This window comes from Calonectris borealis, chromosome Z, assembly GCF_964195595.1.
Source record: "Calonectris borealis chromosome Z, bCalBor7.hap1.2, whole genome shotgun sequence".
Lineage (NCBI taxonomy): Eukaryota > Metazoa > Chordata > Aves > Procellariiformes > Procellariidae > Calonectris > Calonectris borealis.
Genome location: NC_134352.1, coordinates 53,967,495 through 53,985,021, shown reverse-complemented (window position 1 = coordinate 53,985,021; position 17,527 = coordinate 53,967,495). Strand labels below are relative to the sequence as shown.

The 17,527-nt window shown below is 39.9% G+C and overlaps 1 protein-coding gene and 1 pseudogene across 1 annotated transcript in view; one reads left to right on the top strand and one right to left on the bottom strand.

The window, feature by feature from the left end:
• Positions 1-17,527, bottom strand: part of PTPRD (protein tyrosine phosphatase receptor type D) — a 1,348,716-nt gene that overhangs the window by 904,127 nt on the left and 427,062 nt on the right. The gene's annotated exons all lie outside the window — the stretch shown is intronic.
• LOC142075824 (E3 ubiquitin-protein ligase Topors-like) lies at positions 6,725-7,652 on the top strand (annotated as a pseudogene).

Genomic DNA, 17,527 nt, shown 5'->3' with positions numbered 1-17,527 from the left:
CCTGTATAACACAAAGGTGCAGAGAGATACTGAAAATCAGGGTTTCTATTCGCTGATATAAGCAATAGACTAGGGAATTACAATCACTCCACCTTTCTTCTTTGAGCGTATTTTATTTTTTATTTGTAACATTCTGTGCAAAATGGAACAATTTGTGTAGGGAAGGCATAACTGAGCATAACTCAGCACAACCTTAGTCCACAGACGTCAACAACTACTTTTCTCCTCCTACTGAAAACAAACCAGATGTCCTTTCAGTTCCATCAGAAGAAATAGAGAATTGGCACAACTTTATCATATCATGAGTGAATATTCTCTACCTAGCTGTAGCTGGAGTGGGAAAAAGGTGTGACTGTCATTCCTATGTGTTGGTATAAAGGAGTGACGCTAACTAGGAGAAAGGTCTCAGGAATTTTTGGAAGAGATATCAGAGCAAAGAACTGAAGAAGGTACTTGTCTATATCAGTTGGAAAGATATTGAAACACTGGAGAATATCTGGTGTAAAAAATACGTTTGTTCTTATCATTACTTACAGTCCAGCTACAGGTATTTTCTCAGTGTGATGTTTGTGAATTTCACTGCTTAGTTCTCCATACAAATGTATGAGGATCTAAAGCAAACATTCAGAGATTCAAGAATCAGATTTCAACATTCAAGATTCAAATTCAATCGCTGAAAACTGGTACAACACAGGCATATTAAAGGCCAAGTGGTAAAAGACTAAGGTAGTGCCCAGTCCACACTGGGACGCAGCATCCAAACTATATGTGATTCAAGGCTTTTAACTGAGATTAACTCCTGTCTGTCACACAACAATAAATGCCCACTAACTGTTGGGTTATATTGTGTGCACTCCCGAAACAGATTTTCCACTTCCGTTTCATCTGAAAGGTATCCCATTTGCAGACGCAGGACACAAAGTGAACCAAAGCCTGGTCAGTGGAGACAGTCAGAAGATTCATTTCAAAAGCCTGGTCCAAACTCTACTGCTAATGTTAACACTGTGTTTGTAAAATGTTATTGTAACCCAGTTTACTTGTAAACCTTAAAGTAAACAAAGCCAACTTTACATTTGCAGATGATGCAAATAAAAATAAGAGACAAATGAACCAGATATTCATTGCAAGATCTCATTGCTTGGACAGCTCTGGAAATAATATTTCCAGAATGCTGCTGTTTCTCAAATGCTCAGCTGGATACACTTTAAAAACATCTGCAGATGAAGCAAGCCGTAAAAGTAACTGTAAGTTATTTATAATGTCAACTGTTGACATGATGTAACAAATGATTATAACACAGAAAGACCCCCAAAACAGATGGATTTTTAGATACCTACACGAATTTTGTAGTAAGATAAGGAAAGAATAGGTGTGATTTTTCTTAAAACCAAATTATATTAAAAGAAGCATGACTATATTCAAATTGCTTCTTAGTTTTAATCAGCTACATATCAATATGTTTCTAGAGTTTGGTTGATTCATTTCCCTTTTTTACTTTTTAGCTCTAGATAAAGGAATTATGGGACATTAATGACAGAAACTATGTAAACATGGAGATATAGAGACAGACATCTCTTGGAGAAGTTTGAGATATACATAATTTCTGAGTTTATCCATCTATCTGGCCAGGTCTACCTTGGATCTTCAAAATCACAACATCTTTACTTGTTATAGGGCACCAACTACTATTACTGAATGAAAATCTCTAGCAAAGAATTAAAAGTTTTATTGTTTTTTTTTCCTTTTCAGACAAAGAAACAGACAAAATTATATGTGATACAGCAAAATACATAGCAGAAACAGTCTTTCCTGTATTCCTATGTGATACAAGAACTCTTGCATACAAAATGTATTCCATAATATGTTACATAAGGTTGAAATCTTCTTTCTTTTTACTAATCATTTCACCTTTCAACAAGCTTTGTTAGATCACTGAATCATGACGAATGATCCTTTACATATTAGGATACTCAGTTCACACTGATGAACTAACAAATTAAAATGTAATATGAAATGATGACACTGAGAATATTAGAGACAATCCTTTTGATGTGGCGAAAGAATTCATAATTAGACCAAGATTCACCCTTTAATTAAAATATTGTCACACTGATAATACTGAATGAAATGCAGTTTTGACGAATTCAGTGAAATAACATGAAAACGACAAGAAGCTGTCATATTTTTTGTCCTGAAGCAGGCATATTTCATTACACAATACTGAAGGTTAGAAAGCAATCAAGTGTGTTTTGCCACCCCCATCTCAGGCTAAGGTAATTATTAGTCTGAGAGTTTCTCTCTCTCTCCCCCACCCCTCCTTATTTTCTTAACCGTGCTTACCCAAGAGGAAAATGAACCACAATACTTATCAGCACAATGCATACATCAATGATACTGAAGGCAACTGACCATGGCTGGAGCCATAGGGTTAGCTGCAAATCCATTAGTGATTAAAAAAAAAAAAAAACAAAACCCTCCCCCCGTGAATCTAGGCTATAACTGAGTGATAAGTGTAGAAAAGTCACAAAACATGACAATGTAATTTGCATTAATATTGGATCAGAAAGGGTCTTAAAAGGCTAAGTAATAGAGGTGAAAAGTTATCCATAAGGGAACGGAAAACAAACTTTCTAAAATAATAATAATAATGTAAAAAATGCTTCAGTTATGTAGTTACTTGCACTCAGTCTGAAAAAAAAATATTGATTTTAACAAAAAGTACTTTTTTTTTGCATAAAAGTGTGATAACTACCAGAAGATTATAGGAAGAATAAAATAATTAAACAACCCTTAAGATCTTACATGGGACAATGACCTTAGACTAAAGAGACATTAACATTTCAAATTAAAAGTTGAAGACAACACATTAATTTTAAAATAATTTGTATTATATTTTTGGATTTGTTTTAATTTTGTTGATTCTGTTTTAGGTTGAAGTTGTGTAAATTGGGTTTTAGTAATTCTCATTTTAATTTCATATCTTCCATAGAAATCTCCATATGTTATAGCTTATTTGCTTTTATTTATTTATTTATTTTCCAATAGCTATTAATACTTTGCAACCTCTTTAAAGTTTTATGAAATTCATGAATGGTCTATTTCTACATTTACTACAAAGTATTTCTTTTATATATTACATAAAGAATTTCCCTTATAAATTTGACTAACTCCCTCTTCTGGTCAAAAGAATGTTTAAGAAGGAAGAGGCACCATTTTGTATGCAGTTATACTTGAAAATGGAAAACATTCATTTACCCAGCAATCATGTTTCCAGATAGTCTTTATATTATCCAATATTTTGATTTAAATAAATACATTTTTGTGATCTGTATTTTTCATCAAGTCTTTGTTTTATCAGAAAAATAACCTTAAATCATTGTATCCAAGGATTATAACTGAGACTCACACATTTAACATTTTATTGACTCATTGAAGGATCAACTCTAAATTCCTGCAAGTTGGAAAGCTCTTGTTTATATAAAAGCAACCTAGGTAAAAGCTGGATTTCACAAAATAATTTTGTTTCTGTTAACTTAGGCATACTCACAATTTAAGCTACTTACTATGAAATACAGTCAAACAGAGGTGGAATACACAACTTTTTCTCATAAATTTCATCATTATAAAGTACATAAAATATGTCACCTAAGATCCAGCTGTCCAAACTACAAAATGAGGTTGGTAAATGCTGGTTGAAAAGCTTTATAAACTAAGAAATTCACCAGTTGATATAACAAAAGGAAGGTATGAAATCCCTTCTTAAAAAGAATTATAAAAATAGAGAAATCACAGGGTTCAGTAATAGTAACTGTTGTCTCTATCAAAGGAAAAGCAAATATTTTCGAACAGAATAGAAATTTGAGAAACTCATATGTTTCTATAGCATAGTACCATCTTCTTTTGCCTGAAGGGATGAGAGGATTGGGTTTCTATGACTGTTTAGAAAAATAAGTGTTAGGAATATCAACATTTGGATGTTGACCCAGTAAAGCAGAGGCAGAGGCTATATGAACAGTACAGACCCAGCAGAACTTTGAGACTGGTATTTTAGGTTAAATACTTGTTTTGGTTTTTTTTCTTAAAGGATGGAACTAACAGTTCTTGTATTTTTGATATGTAAAGGTTGGTTTCTTTTGGAAATGTGCCTCAGAGGATGTTAATCAGAATCTTACTGAACCAGTTTAAAACAGTCATTTAAGAATGGGGAAGACAGAGCAAGTCCTGCCTGTAGTCTTCACATACGCCAGCATGATTCAAGTTCCACTTAAAACTTGCAACACTTCAGAGCCTGATTTTAATGTGAAACAGAGACCTGGAATTGCTTGAACAGTTTAAAAATTACTCAGTGCATGTACAGATCAGGTAAATCACAGCACATTGCACACTAGTGGCAACTGAGCCAGAAGAACTCATAGCTTGCTGTGATGTCACAGGGTAATGAGCTTGATTCAGGAGCACCCCTAACAACATCCTGTGTCTGGTTCTGTCAGTGCTTCCAAAGTCACTAGATCAGACTGTTGTCTATCCTCTGACCATAAGCTTTACTATGTCCCTCTGTTACTTTTCTTGTTCATTTTCAATACATCTTATTCTGTGGAGATAGATTCTTATTCTGTGATACCGTTCGAGCAGTATAGAAGCACCACTAAGCAGAAACTACAGCATGCTGACTGCCAGGAAAACTGCCCAGAAGATCCACTTCCAGCTAGTTTCTCATGTGCCTTATCCCTGAGGAGCTTTGCAGAGAGTCTGCAGCAAGAGAACAGCTGCTGAACCTTAAAAGAGAAAAAGAGGACAGTGGAGAAACAGCATCAGCAGGAAAAGAGGAATGTAGAACTGAAAAGCAAAAAAGACGTCCTTCAGCTGTCAGAAGGAACAAACATTAGTGTCAAGGCTGGGCTTCTAAGAGTGGAAACAATGTCAGTGTTTTGAGGGGCAGGAGGTGTCAGTTGCTCTATTTCTGATATGTCTGTTTGTAAGGGAACAGCTGTTTTAGGACTCTTGTGAATACATGATCCTACAGACTCCTATGTTCCCCTGAAAGAGGGGGTGCTGCAAATGAGGACCTCCACTTAAAAATGGAGGAGAAAAGACGGTTCTGCTCTTGTTAGTGAAGACGGATTAGATTACTTCATTGGGCAGAGCAGGTTTTCTAGAAATGTAGTTCCTAAGCCTGGGTATTTTTTGGAGTTCTTCCTTTCTGTGTTGGGATGAAATTTACCCATGACACCTACACTTCTCAAGGGTTCTGCAGAGAAACCAAGCAAAGTAGTTAGTGTTGCATTGTCTGTTTGTTTGCTATTTTATCAGTGCTGGCTAATGCTGGCTTTTTTAACTTTAAAGACAATAGTTACGGTTGTCTTGTCTAGACATTAACTTTTTTTTTTTTTTTCTGGAAGAGTAATGGTCTTTCTGTCTCTTTCTTTTGTGGAACATGACTTCAGCAGCTAAAGTCTTTGCAGTGGATAGCAACATTTTGTCCTACGCTAGCACAAGTAAGTTGCACCAAATGCCAACAGACTGGAGCAGGGCCTCCCAGAGGAGGGCCACGAAGATGATCACGGGGCTGGAGCACCTCCTCTATGACGACAGGCTGAGACAGTTGGGGTTGTTTAGCCTAGAGAAGAGAAATCTCTGAGGAGACCTTATAGCAGCTTTCCAGTACTTAAAGGGTCCTAAAGGAAAGATGGGGAGGGACCCTTTATCAGGGAGTGTAGTGATAGGATGGGGGTAATGGTTTTAAACTGAAAGAGGGTAGATTTAGATCAGATATTAGGAAGAAATTCTTTACTGTGAGGGTGGTGAAACACTGGAACAGGTTGCCAGAGAAGTTGTGGATGCTGGCTCCCTGGAAGCGTTCAAGACCAGGTTGGATGACGCTTTGAGCAACCTGATCTAGTGGAAGGTGTCCCTGCCCATGGCAGGGGGATTAGAAATAAATGATCTTTAAGGTCCCTTCCAACCCAAACCATTCTATGATTCTAAAATTCTATGATTCTATGATTGTTTAACCCTGGCCAGCCACTAAGTACCACACAACGGCTTGCTCATTCCCCCCAGTGGGACGGGGGATAGAATTGGAAGGGTAAAAGTGAGAAAAGTCATGGGTTGAGATAAAGACAGTTTAATAAATAAAGCAAAAGCTGCACATGCAAGCAAAGCAAAATAAGGAATTCATTCACTGCTTCCCATCAGCAGGCAAGTGTTTAGCCATCTCCAGGAAAGCAGGGCTCCATCATGTGCAACAGTTACTTGGCAATACAAATGCCATAACTCCAAACATCCCCCACTTCCTTCTTCTTCTCACAGCTTTTATTGCTGGGTGTGATGTCATATGATATGGGATATCCCTTTGGTCAGTTGAGGTCAGCTGTCCAGCTGTGTCCCCTCCGAACTTCTTGTGCACTCTCAGTCTACTCGCTGGCAGGACAGCCTGAGATGCACAAAAGAGCTTGAGGCTGTGTAAGCACTGTTCAGCAATAGCTGAAACATCCAGGTATTATTAACACTGTTTTAATCACAAATCCAAAATACAGCATCATATAAGCTGCTATGAAGAAATCTATCCCAGCCAAAACCAGTACATCTGCTGATTCTAAATGAGCATCACCTGATTCTAAAGCCGCATCTGCTTGGACAGATTTGACAATGTTGGCTATCTAGATCACTGCTTCCACAGGTTCTGTTTCTGTTTTTTCCAGGAACGGTCAAAAACCAAAGCAGAATGCCTGCTTTGCAAGCAGTCTTTCTATTCTATTTTCCACAGATTTATGATGAGTACATACTCAGACCTTCAGAAGATGGCTCTTTTGCCAACCCTGATGGCTGGAGATTTCCTTACCATAATACATGGGAACACCATACTTCAGCTGAATTTGTCAGTCTTGCCCTATCTCTTTTTAACTTAGAAGCATATGATCAGCATACCAAATATGACTCTCCTGCTCCATTGTATGATGAAAAGAGCTGTTCAGACTTATCAATTATTATAATATCTCCATATGAGGCAGATTCTAAAGAACTAGATCATAGTTCATCTGTGGCTGGTATTGATCAATCCTCCTTGGGTGATAAAATCTAGGGCTATCATGTTCCATTTCAGGAGAGAGAGGTTCATGCAACAATAAGTTCTCCTCTAGAGGTTTCAGAAGGTTCTGCTAAGGACTCTACTGTGAAGAGAACTGAACAGTAATTCAGCTACAAGCTAATGCTGACTTAAGTGACAGTGACTGTTCTTTGGACAATTGTGTTATTCTTGGGTATGTTAAGCCATTATCTGAGAGGACACCAGAACCAGTTGAGCTGCCTTTGGACACTGAGGAGTCAATCAGGGAAGAGAAAAGGAAAGGCATGAAGAAACAGCAGCCAACTCAGTTTCACAGTTGTAGTGACAGTGAACCAAGCAGAAGTTCTTTGCCATACTCCTCCATATATTCAGAGAATGTAGGCAGGTGTAAAAGCTGCTCATCTCCTATAGTCAAGAAGAAAGATGGTAAGAAAAAATTAAAGTAAAAGATTTATCTCCACAGGACTTGATCTGGGATGCTTCTTCAAGAAGGGACACAATGTGCTCTCCTTGTAATCACAGATTGTCCAGAAAAGGAAAGTCCACAATCCTATTCACAGCACAGTCCAGGCAGTCATGGCTGTAGGATTAATGAGGAGCATTGTGGTAAAAGTCAGCTTAAAAGGGCATTATCAAGAAACAGTAGCATACACAGGAACAAAAGAAACAGAGGATGTTGAGAACTCATGACACCAGCACCTCTCAAGAAAGCCAGAGAGGCTCTCGAAGTCATGAAGGCACCACATCCAGAGAAGTAAGCAGGTCATGAGCACTTAGAAAAGGCCCTGGTAAAAGAAGATCAAGAAGCATAGACGGTCATCATTATTATATGAAAGACAATTGCTAAATATACCAGAGGGTTCTGCTTTTTATAGTCAAAGCATGGCTGAGGATGTCTATGAATCCTCAGGCAGGAGGAAGACTCAGTGTAATGCTCACTATTCAAGGCAAGCTACTAATCTAGAATACAGTATAGAGTCTTTTACTGAAATGATATATTGTATCATTCAGATATCCCCTCTGCATAACTGGTCGGGACTCTATGAAAGACACTATTGTTATTAGGAAAGCTGCAGGTCAAGGAGTCAATCAAACAATAGGTCAAGGACCTCCTCTGGAAGTACTGATGGAATTAAAAGTGAAAAGCCTGTTGGAAAAAGGAAGAACAAAACTCACCACTTCGACAATGCAGTCAAGGATTGCACAATTCTAGAGAAAGGGAATGACCACAAAAAAACTTCATCAAAATTCAGTGACTGCTACAAAAATGAACGTAGTCTTTCAGACAATCAAACAAGTAGCAAGACAAAATGTAAAACAATGAAAAAAAGAGATTAGGAGCCCAAGTGCGGAAACAGTCTATGAAGGAAAAATGATACAGTGATGCATCGTAACAAGAAAAAGGAAAAACATAAGAATAAACACTGGAAAGATCACACAAGTAACTCAGAACATTCTTTTCCAGTTGTGATTACAATTGATAGTGATAGTGACAAGGAGCTTGAAAGTATTGAATTTGACAGCACCATTACTTGGACAGGCACAACACAGATAAATAAGAAGGAAAATGAGTCTCCATCTTCTTTTCTGGGAATGACAGTATGTGAAGATATTTAGAGAGTCAGCAAGAAAACTGGAGTAGTCACCAAAAATCATAGTTTTACTACCACAAAAAGGGTCTTAGATGGTGACATTAGAAATGCTGAAGTTGAGTTTTGAGAAACAGCAACTGATCAGAGTCTTATCGTAATGGATACTAGTACTAATACCCCTCACACAGGAACTGTAACTAGCCAAGTTCAAGGCACACAAGCAGCATCCTCCAGTCAACTGTCTTCTCAGGACTTCCTTTATAGAGCATCCAGAGGAACCACCATTGATACTAAGACTGCCAAAGAGATTTGTCCACAGAGATCCTGTTGGTTTGATTTCTGGGGGGGGAGGGGGGAGAAGGAAAAAGAAAAAGAAAGTAGTATGTTTTACACTGAACAATTCTTAACACTGAAGAAGATAGAGTATTGCTAGCACATAACTTCTAAAGTTTCTCAAAGAGGGTTTGAAAGTTGTAATTTCATAAAGCAATCCTATATTCTCATAGTTTGTAAAATATATCCACAAAATATTTCAAAGTTGTGTTTAAAAAAAAAAAAACAAAACACTTGCATTCTTTGAGACATGGTTCCCTTCTCCTTTCACTTGTACTTAGGATAACCTTACTCAGAGAGACAAAATTGAATCGTGTCCTCCCTAAAAGTACAGAACAAGGTGATTTGTAGAACTCACCCTTATTCTTGAGCCTGCTTGCAGCAGCACTTCCCTTTGGTTTACCTGGGGACAGATTTGAATGTTAATTTGTCGTTGGTTTTAATAGGGCACTCACTAGGGCAATGATTTGGAGCTCTCATCCCATTAGCACATTTTGCACCCCATTACTATTCAGGGTGAGAGCACAGACACTTGAGCACAAGGAGGAGGGATCACACACACTCAAGGTCTGAACGGGAGGGGAGCCCAAACAGGGAACAGCAAACTGGCCATCTTCCTGCAGTTATCACCCAGGGGGATAACTAGTCTGAAGCAAACCATTTTCACTTTCGTTTGTCTAAGAGTTTTACTTCTGGTTGAAGCAGAGAAACAAAATTTGCGGAATGCAGGGTAAAATGCTCAAGACACTCACAATCACACTTACAACCAGTCTGGTGTGCCAATCCCCAGGTGGCCAGGACAGAGGCCCTGGAGGGCTGGGGTTGCTGAAGCAGGCAGTGTCAGCATGAGAGATGCTGCCGGCAGTGCTGGGCCAATGTGCAAATCCGTCTTCTGGGGCTGAGGAAAGTGGGGTGGTGGCAGGTCTTTGGTCTCACTCATCCCTCCTCCATGACCCTGGGGAGCTGTAAAGATCCCTGTGCAGCAGCACAGACAGCAGTGGTCTAGGAGGACAGTACCTCCCTGACAACACTGGCTAGGTATTCACTGGTGGAAGTTTGAGCCTGGGTACCAGAACAGTTTTATTCCCTTCTGGTGCTTTCAGTTTTCTGAACAGTTGTTGGTAACCCTGGAGTTTCAGCTGCTGAAGGAGGAAAGAAGGTGGCCACTGCTGGGATGCCCAGATAGTAGGCATCTTCAGTAACCCTTTGGTGGACACCCAAATCAGTCATGGTCATGGAAAGCATATGTAATAGGAGAAACCCTGATGCTCTCCTTATGACTGAACAGTAACACTTAGCAGGGATAGTTAAAAACCCATGAAATGGAATCCTGGATTGCAGTATCATGTATCCCAGGAAGATTATGAAAACATGCCCAAGGGCAAATTATTTCAATGGAAACATTTCATTCCATTAGCAGTACTAATCTATACCCAGTGTACAAATATAATCTGTAGGACCAGGAGGCACTTCCCACTTAGAATCATAAAATCATAGAATCATTAAGGTTGGAAAAGACCTCTAAGATCATCGAGTCCAGCCGTCAACTCGACACCACCATGCCCACTAAACCATGTCCCTAAGCGCCTCATCTACACATCTTTTAAATACTTCCAGGGATGGGGACTCAATCACTTCCCTGGCCAGCCTGTTGCAAGGCCTGACCACTCTTTCAGTAAAGAAATTTCTCCTAACGTCTAGTCTAAACCTTCCCTGGCACAACTTGAGGCCATTTCCTCTCATCCTATCGCTAGTTACTTGGCAGAAGAGACCGACCCCCACCTCACTACAACCTCCTTTCAGGTAGTTGTAGAGACAAATAAGGTCTCCCCTGAGCCTTTTCTTCTCCAGACTAAACAGTCCCAGCTCCCTCAGCCGCTCCTCATAAGGCTCGTTCTCCAGATCATTCACCAGCTTCATTACCCTTCTCTGGACACGCTCCAGCACCTCAATGTCCTTCTTATAGTGAGGGGCCCAAAACTGAACACAGTATTCGAGGTGCAGCCTCACCAGTGCTGAGTACAGGGGCACGGTCACTTCCCTACTTCTGCTGGCCACACTATTTCTGGTACAGGCCAGGATGCCATTGGTCTTCTTAGCCACCTGGGCACACTGCACATGGCTGATGTTCAGTTGGCTGTCAACCAGCACCCCTAGGTCCTTTTCCTCTGGGCAGCTTTCCAGCCACTCTTGCCTAAGCCTGTAGCGTTGCATGGGGTTGTTGTAGCTGAAGTGCAGGACCCGGCACTTGGCCTTGTTGAATCTCATACAGTTGGCCTCACCCATCGATCCAGCCTGTCCAGGTCCCTCTGCAGACCCTTCCTACCCTTGAGCAGATCAATACTCCCACCCAACTTGGTGTCATCTGCAAACTTACTGAGGGAGCACTTGATTCTCTCATCCAGATTGTTGATAAAGATCTTGAACAGGACTGGCCCCAAAACTGAGCCCTGGGGAACACCGCACATGACCGCTCATGACCACCAACTGGATTTAACTCCATTGACCACAACTCTCTGGGCTCGGCCATCCAACCAGTTTTTTACCCAGCAAAGAGTGTACCTGTCTAAGCTGTGAGCTACCAGCTTCACTAGGAGAATGCCGTTGGAGACACTGTCAAAGGCTTTACTAAAGTCCAGGTAGGCCACATCCACAACCTTTCCCTCATCCACTAGGCGGGTCAACTGTTCATAGAAGGGGATCAGGTTGGTCAAACAGGACCTGCCTTCCATGAACCCGTGCTCGCTGGGCCTGATCCCCTGGTTGTCCCACACATACCTTGTGAGCGCCCTCAAGACAAACCCCTCCATAATCTTCCCCGGCACCGAGGTCAGGCTGACTGGCCTGTATTTCCCCAGATACTCCTTCTGGCCCTTCTTGTAGATGGGCGTCACATTGGCAAGCCTCCAGTCATCCAGGACTTCCCCAGTTAACCAGGACTGCTGGTAAATGATGGAGAGTGGCTTGGCAAGCTCTTCTGCGAGCTCCCTCAGTACTCTCGGGTGGATCCCATCTGGCCCCATAGACTTGTGAGTGTCCAGGTGGGGTAGCAGGTCGTTAACTGCTTCCTCTTGGATTATCGGGGGTTTATCCTGCTCGCCACCACTGTCTTCCAGCTCAGGGGGCTGAATACCCTGAGGAGAACTGCTCTGACTATTAAAGACTGAGGCAAAGAAGGCGTTAAGTACCTCAGCATTTTCCTCATCCTCAGTGGCAATGTTCCCCCCCACATCCAATAGAGGATGGAGATTCTCCTTGGCTCTCCTTTTGTCATTAATATACTTGTAAAAACATTTTTTGTTGTCTCTCACGACAGTGGCCAGATTGTATTCTAGCTGGGCTTTTGCCTTTCTAATTTCCACTCTGCATGACCTAATGAGATCCGTGTACTCTTGAGTTGCCTGCCCTTTCTTCCAGAAGTGGTAAACTCTCCTTTTTTTCCTGAGTCCCAGGAACACCTCCCTGTTCAGCCAGGCCGGTCGTCTTTCCCGCCCGTTCTTCTTACGGCACATGGGGAAAGCCTGCTCCTGTGTTTTTAAGACTTCCTTCCTGAAGAATGTCCAGCCTTCCTGGATCCCTTTGCCCAAAGGACTCTCTCAACCAGTGTCCTGCACAAGCCAAAATCTGCCCTCTGGAAGTCCATGGTAGCAGTTTTGCTGACCGCCCTCCTTACTTTACCAAGAATTGAGAATTCTATTATTTCATGGTCGCTAAGCCCAAGTCGGCCTCCGACCACCACATCTTCCACCAGTCCTTCTCTGTTTGTAAACAGCAAATCAAGTGAGAGGCACCTCCCCTGGTAGGCTCATTTACCAGCTGTGTCGGGAAGTTATCTTCCACACACTCCAGGAACCTCCTAGACTGTTTCCTCTCTGCCATGTTGTATTTCCAGTAAGTTGAAGTCCCCCATGAGAACAAGGTCTAGCGATTGTGAGACTTCTGCCAGCCACTTGTAGAATGCTTCATTTGTCTCTTCATCCTGGTTAGGTGGTCTATAACAGACTGCCAGAAGGATATCTGCCTTGTTGGCCTTCCCCCTCATCCTTACCCATAAGCACTCGTCCTTACCATCACAATCACTGAGCTCTAGACAATCGAAACACTCCCTAACATACAGAGCCTCTTCTTCCTCGCCTGTCCCTTCTGAAGAGCTTATAGCCATCCATTGCAGCACTCCAATCATGAGAGTCATCCCACCATGTTTCCGTGATGGTGACTAAGTAGTAGCTATGCCACTGCACAATGACTTCCAGCTCCTCCTCTTTGCTGCCCATGCTGCATGCATTGGTGTAGATGCACTTGAGCTGGGCTATCGATTTCACCCCTAACATTGGCATGCCACCCCTAGGCTCATCTCTAGTAAGCCTGGTTTTATCCCCTTCCCCCTTTGAACCTAGTTTAAAGCCCTCTTGATGAGCTCCGCCAACTCATGAGCGAGAACGCTTTTCCCCCTGTGAGACAGGTGTACTCCATCTGTTCCTGGATCTAGGGTCATATCTTGCTCACTGAATACTGTGAAGGGCCACAAATACTTGTTTCCTCTCTCCTCCCATAGCCCTGTTTCCTTTGATTGGAGAGACTCAGACATGCAAAAAAGGAGCATGCACTATATACCAACAGGTCCTGCTGTGTTAACAATGGTATAGGTACCCCTCCTGCAGAGAAGTTGCTTTTTTCTTAATGTACTGGGGATGAGGTTGGCCAACATTAATAAAAGACTGCATATTTTGGAAAATCTAGTATGGGGACTAAACAGATTCATAGGTAATTACATAGCTTTCTCTGAACATTTAAAGGAACGTCCCTAACAGATAAAAACATGCAGACAAATGTTGTAAAGACTTAATTCCAGGAATTCCACATATAGCTTACAGATTATGAAACCACTGATCTTTGGTTTTTATTTCTGAGATCATTTCAGTTGGGATAGTAACAGACTTGATTCCCACTAATTTAAGTCCAAAATCATTGCATATTTGTTTGTTTTCAGATAAGATTGTGCTGTTTTCTTTTGGAGGATGTGTTCAGACTTTACTCCAGATGGATGATAAACCCTGAAAATGCCTAAATAGCATTTCAACATTTACACACGTGAGCATAGTTCTTGGTCATCAATGTTTGGGAGCTGGCTTCAATAATAGATGCTAGCTTCTCTTTTTGTATGCTGAAATTGTGGTCTAAAAAATGATTCCTGTAAGCAAGACCTCTTTATTTTCCTCCTGGGGTGGTAATGGACTCCCAGGGCAGTGGATGATCACACACTTATGAATTCAGAGAACTAAATAAGACATCTCATTTAACCTTGATCGCCTAAGAAGAGATCTTTCTCCAGAGTCTGAAAACTGAGCTTTTTGACTAACCTTTCAATGTTGAAAAACAATAGTACCACAAATGTACAAACCTGGGCAGAGCTAGGAAAGTGTTTATTACTGTACTCCCTGTTGGAATTGTAGTGCAGTAGAAACAGGAAATAATAATAAATACCTTTCTTTTTTTTTATACACTGTTCTTCCAAAAGACTGTGTACTTATTGGTATGTAGCTGCTATTAGAGAAGCCTTATGATGTCAGACCAAAAGCACATCCAGTGAAATACTCTGATTTCAACAGTGGGCAACAGCAGAAACAAATGTTAGAATATAAAAGCTAAGTATGGACTATTTCCCTAGTATACCTTCTTAGCTTCCAGCCTGAAATATTTAAATATGTGTCAAGCCTTTATGTGCAGTAGTGCAGTACAGGTGACAGAAGATGTCCCATACATGCATAAATATTTTAGTGTTCTTTCTGAAGTTGCATTGTAGTACACTAGAAGTTAATAAATATTACTGTAAGTACTTGGTATTCCCTCTTATTCCTCTTGGATTGCAGAAATATATATAAAAAATAGTATAAAATAAAACTTTGAGTTGTATGTCAAGTGTGAGCTCACAGCCAAATATGTAAACTGTTCAAATTAGAAATATGGACTGACCTTTAAATTAAAACATTTATGATTATCATTTCATAGTTAAACCAGAAAATATTTTCACCATCTGTCCACCAAGCTGTTGAACAGGTTGTTTTTCTTTCTGTTTACAATAAAGTACAACATAGCCAGGCTTGTTTACCTATCTGTTTGTGTATTAATAATAGTTTTCATTCCAACAGAGAGTTTGAAAAATTATGGTGCTAAAAGAAAAACTAACATTAGACAGAAGGATAGACAAATGTAGAGATTGTATGCAATCATTGAGTTTGATGTTAAAGAACATCAATAGCTTAGTTTACCCTAGAGAACCAAAACTAAATTCACCATTGGTTCTTGGCTCAAGCTCTTTCTAGAAGCAGAGCATGGAGAATACACATAATTCATAACATCATAACCCACAACTTCAATAAATGGCAATTATTTCTAACTTACTGAAGGTTTCTTGTATTTGATACTCATAGTTTTGCCATGTTAGCAAATATACTTGTACTAACACTGGGTCCAGAAAGAAACAACTAGTTTGTGGTGTAAAGATTCTATGAAAAACAACCATTGTTTCTTCCTTCCTCCCTGCTTACCCCCACTCCCTCCCACCAGTAATTCAGTGGTGGATTTAGAAATTAGCAAGCAGCCAAAGGGTATTTTCCATTAAACTACAACTATTTCTAACAAATCATATTTTGACACTAATTTTTTTCCACTGTCCCCTTTTTAAAATATTGTGAAAGATATCCATACTGCAGAATGATTTTAATACATCCAATCCAAAAGGTTCAGAAATGCATTTTGGAGTATTGTGATATTACAATACCAAGACTGCCACAAGAATAAAGAGTTTTGTTTTGTGATATTTCTGTTCTCATTGTTCTGAGATTGTCATGAAGATGGATTCTATACAGTTTCCTGCTTTATTTTTGCAGCCTTTGTTATGAATATGGTCTGATTTTGTGCCAACCTTTGTCACTAGAATAAGAATCAGGATACATTATGAAAACTAAAATGTACTAAGCATAAAAATTCTGTGATAGCTCATTCTTGTGACAAAGAGATCACTGGGAAAGAATGGCACAAAATTAATCAATTATAGTGACAGTCTCACGATTGTAATAGGAATAGAAAGTGGCACTACATTTTGGGCATTTACATAACTGAGGAATGGTTTAAAATTAACTCATTCATATCTGGACATTCATCTCTTTTCCTGGAAAACCAGAACTGTTGTACTTTGACTAATGACCATAGATTGTAAACATAGTCTGATATAAAAAAAATTTACAAATTCTGCTTATTTTTGAGTAATTCTCCAACATTTTCATAACCTTTTTCTGATATATATACATTTTCTTTTTTTCTCCCAGAAAGAGAAAAATCTCACCATCAGCTCCTAGTACATAGCTATACACTCTGGAAGTGCAGAGAAAAGGAAGGCAAAAATGCTCCTTTGGAAATTAAAAGAAGAGAAGGAAAGCCCCTGAAATGCTCCTCTTCGGATTCTTTTATCTTATGCTTTTTTTTTTTTTCCAGATTCTTTTATCTCTTGCCTATTCTGATTAAAAAGAATACATCAAAAAGTAATTATTTTCAGGAATATCAGAAAAACACAAAGATAATGGTATTTAGAAAACTCTGTCCGGTTATTGAGTCTTTCTTCTTTTCCTGGTTATGAGGTAGAATTATCAAACTCCAGCGAGAGCACAGGCATATATATCAAGGGTTGAGGCCTCACTGTAGATTAACTTGGTTAGATACCCCACGTAGGCAGATTTTTATTGACAGAAAAAAAACATCGCACCTTTTACGAGTCAATGGGAGCTCTAGAAAGCCTACTTCATAAGGGGGACAGTGAAGGCTGGCACCCAGAGTGGTCCTTGCTGTGACTGGCTCCTGGCAAACCCAAGGCAACTCAGACCATGCCAAATTTTAAAAAAAAACACTGAGAAGCATACAAACCCACTCAACAATGGGTGGAAGCAACCTCCACCTAAGAATAAACTATCTTGTATGCAGGCTGAAAGACTGTTGGTGTGGAGGTTTGAAGTTTGGGCAGGGATTTTTTTTGTAATTTTCTTAATATCTTGCATTTAGCACTTGCCAAAGACAAAATACATGAGATGGACCAGCTGGCTTGATTCAGGTCAGCATGCTTTTGACATCATTGTAAACACTATCTTTACTCAGGTATGTATTCATTTACGGATTATTTTGGACTGGTGATTAAAATGATACACTGTTCTTCTTAGCCCTGCCTACATGTTTATAAAAAATCAAAGAAAATAAAATGTTCCTTGGTTCCAGTGATCCTGCTGCTTCATTAGATTTGTGACTATGCAACTGGAAAATGATACAGAGCTTTGCTTGTTAGCTGGATATCTAACAACAACAAAAAAAACCACACACAACCCCACAGAGTTCTGGAGATTTCTCTCCTGCTGCTTGAATTCTTTCCATCACAGTACAGTTTCATAGAGCTGAAGGTGGGATCTGATATGAAACTAACCCTCTTTATGGATAAATGTGGTTGTCAGGTTATTACAGTGGTTATTTTCTGTTCATTAGAGTTGTCTTA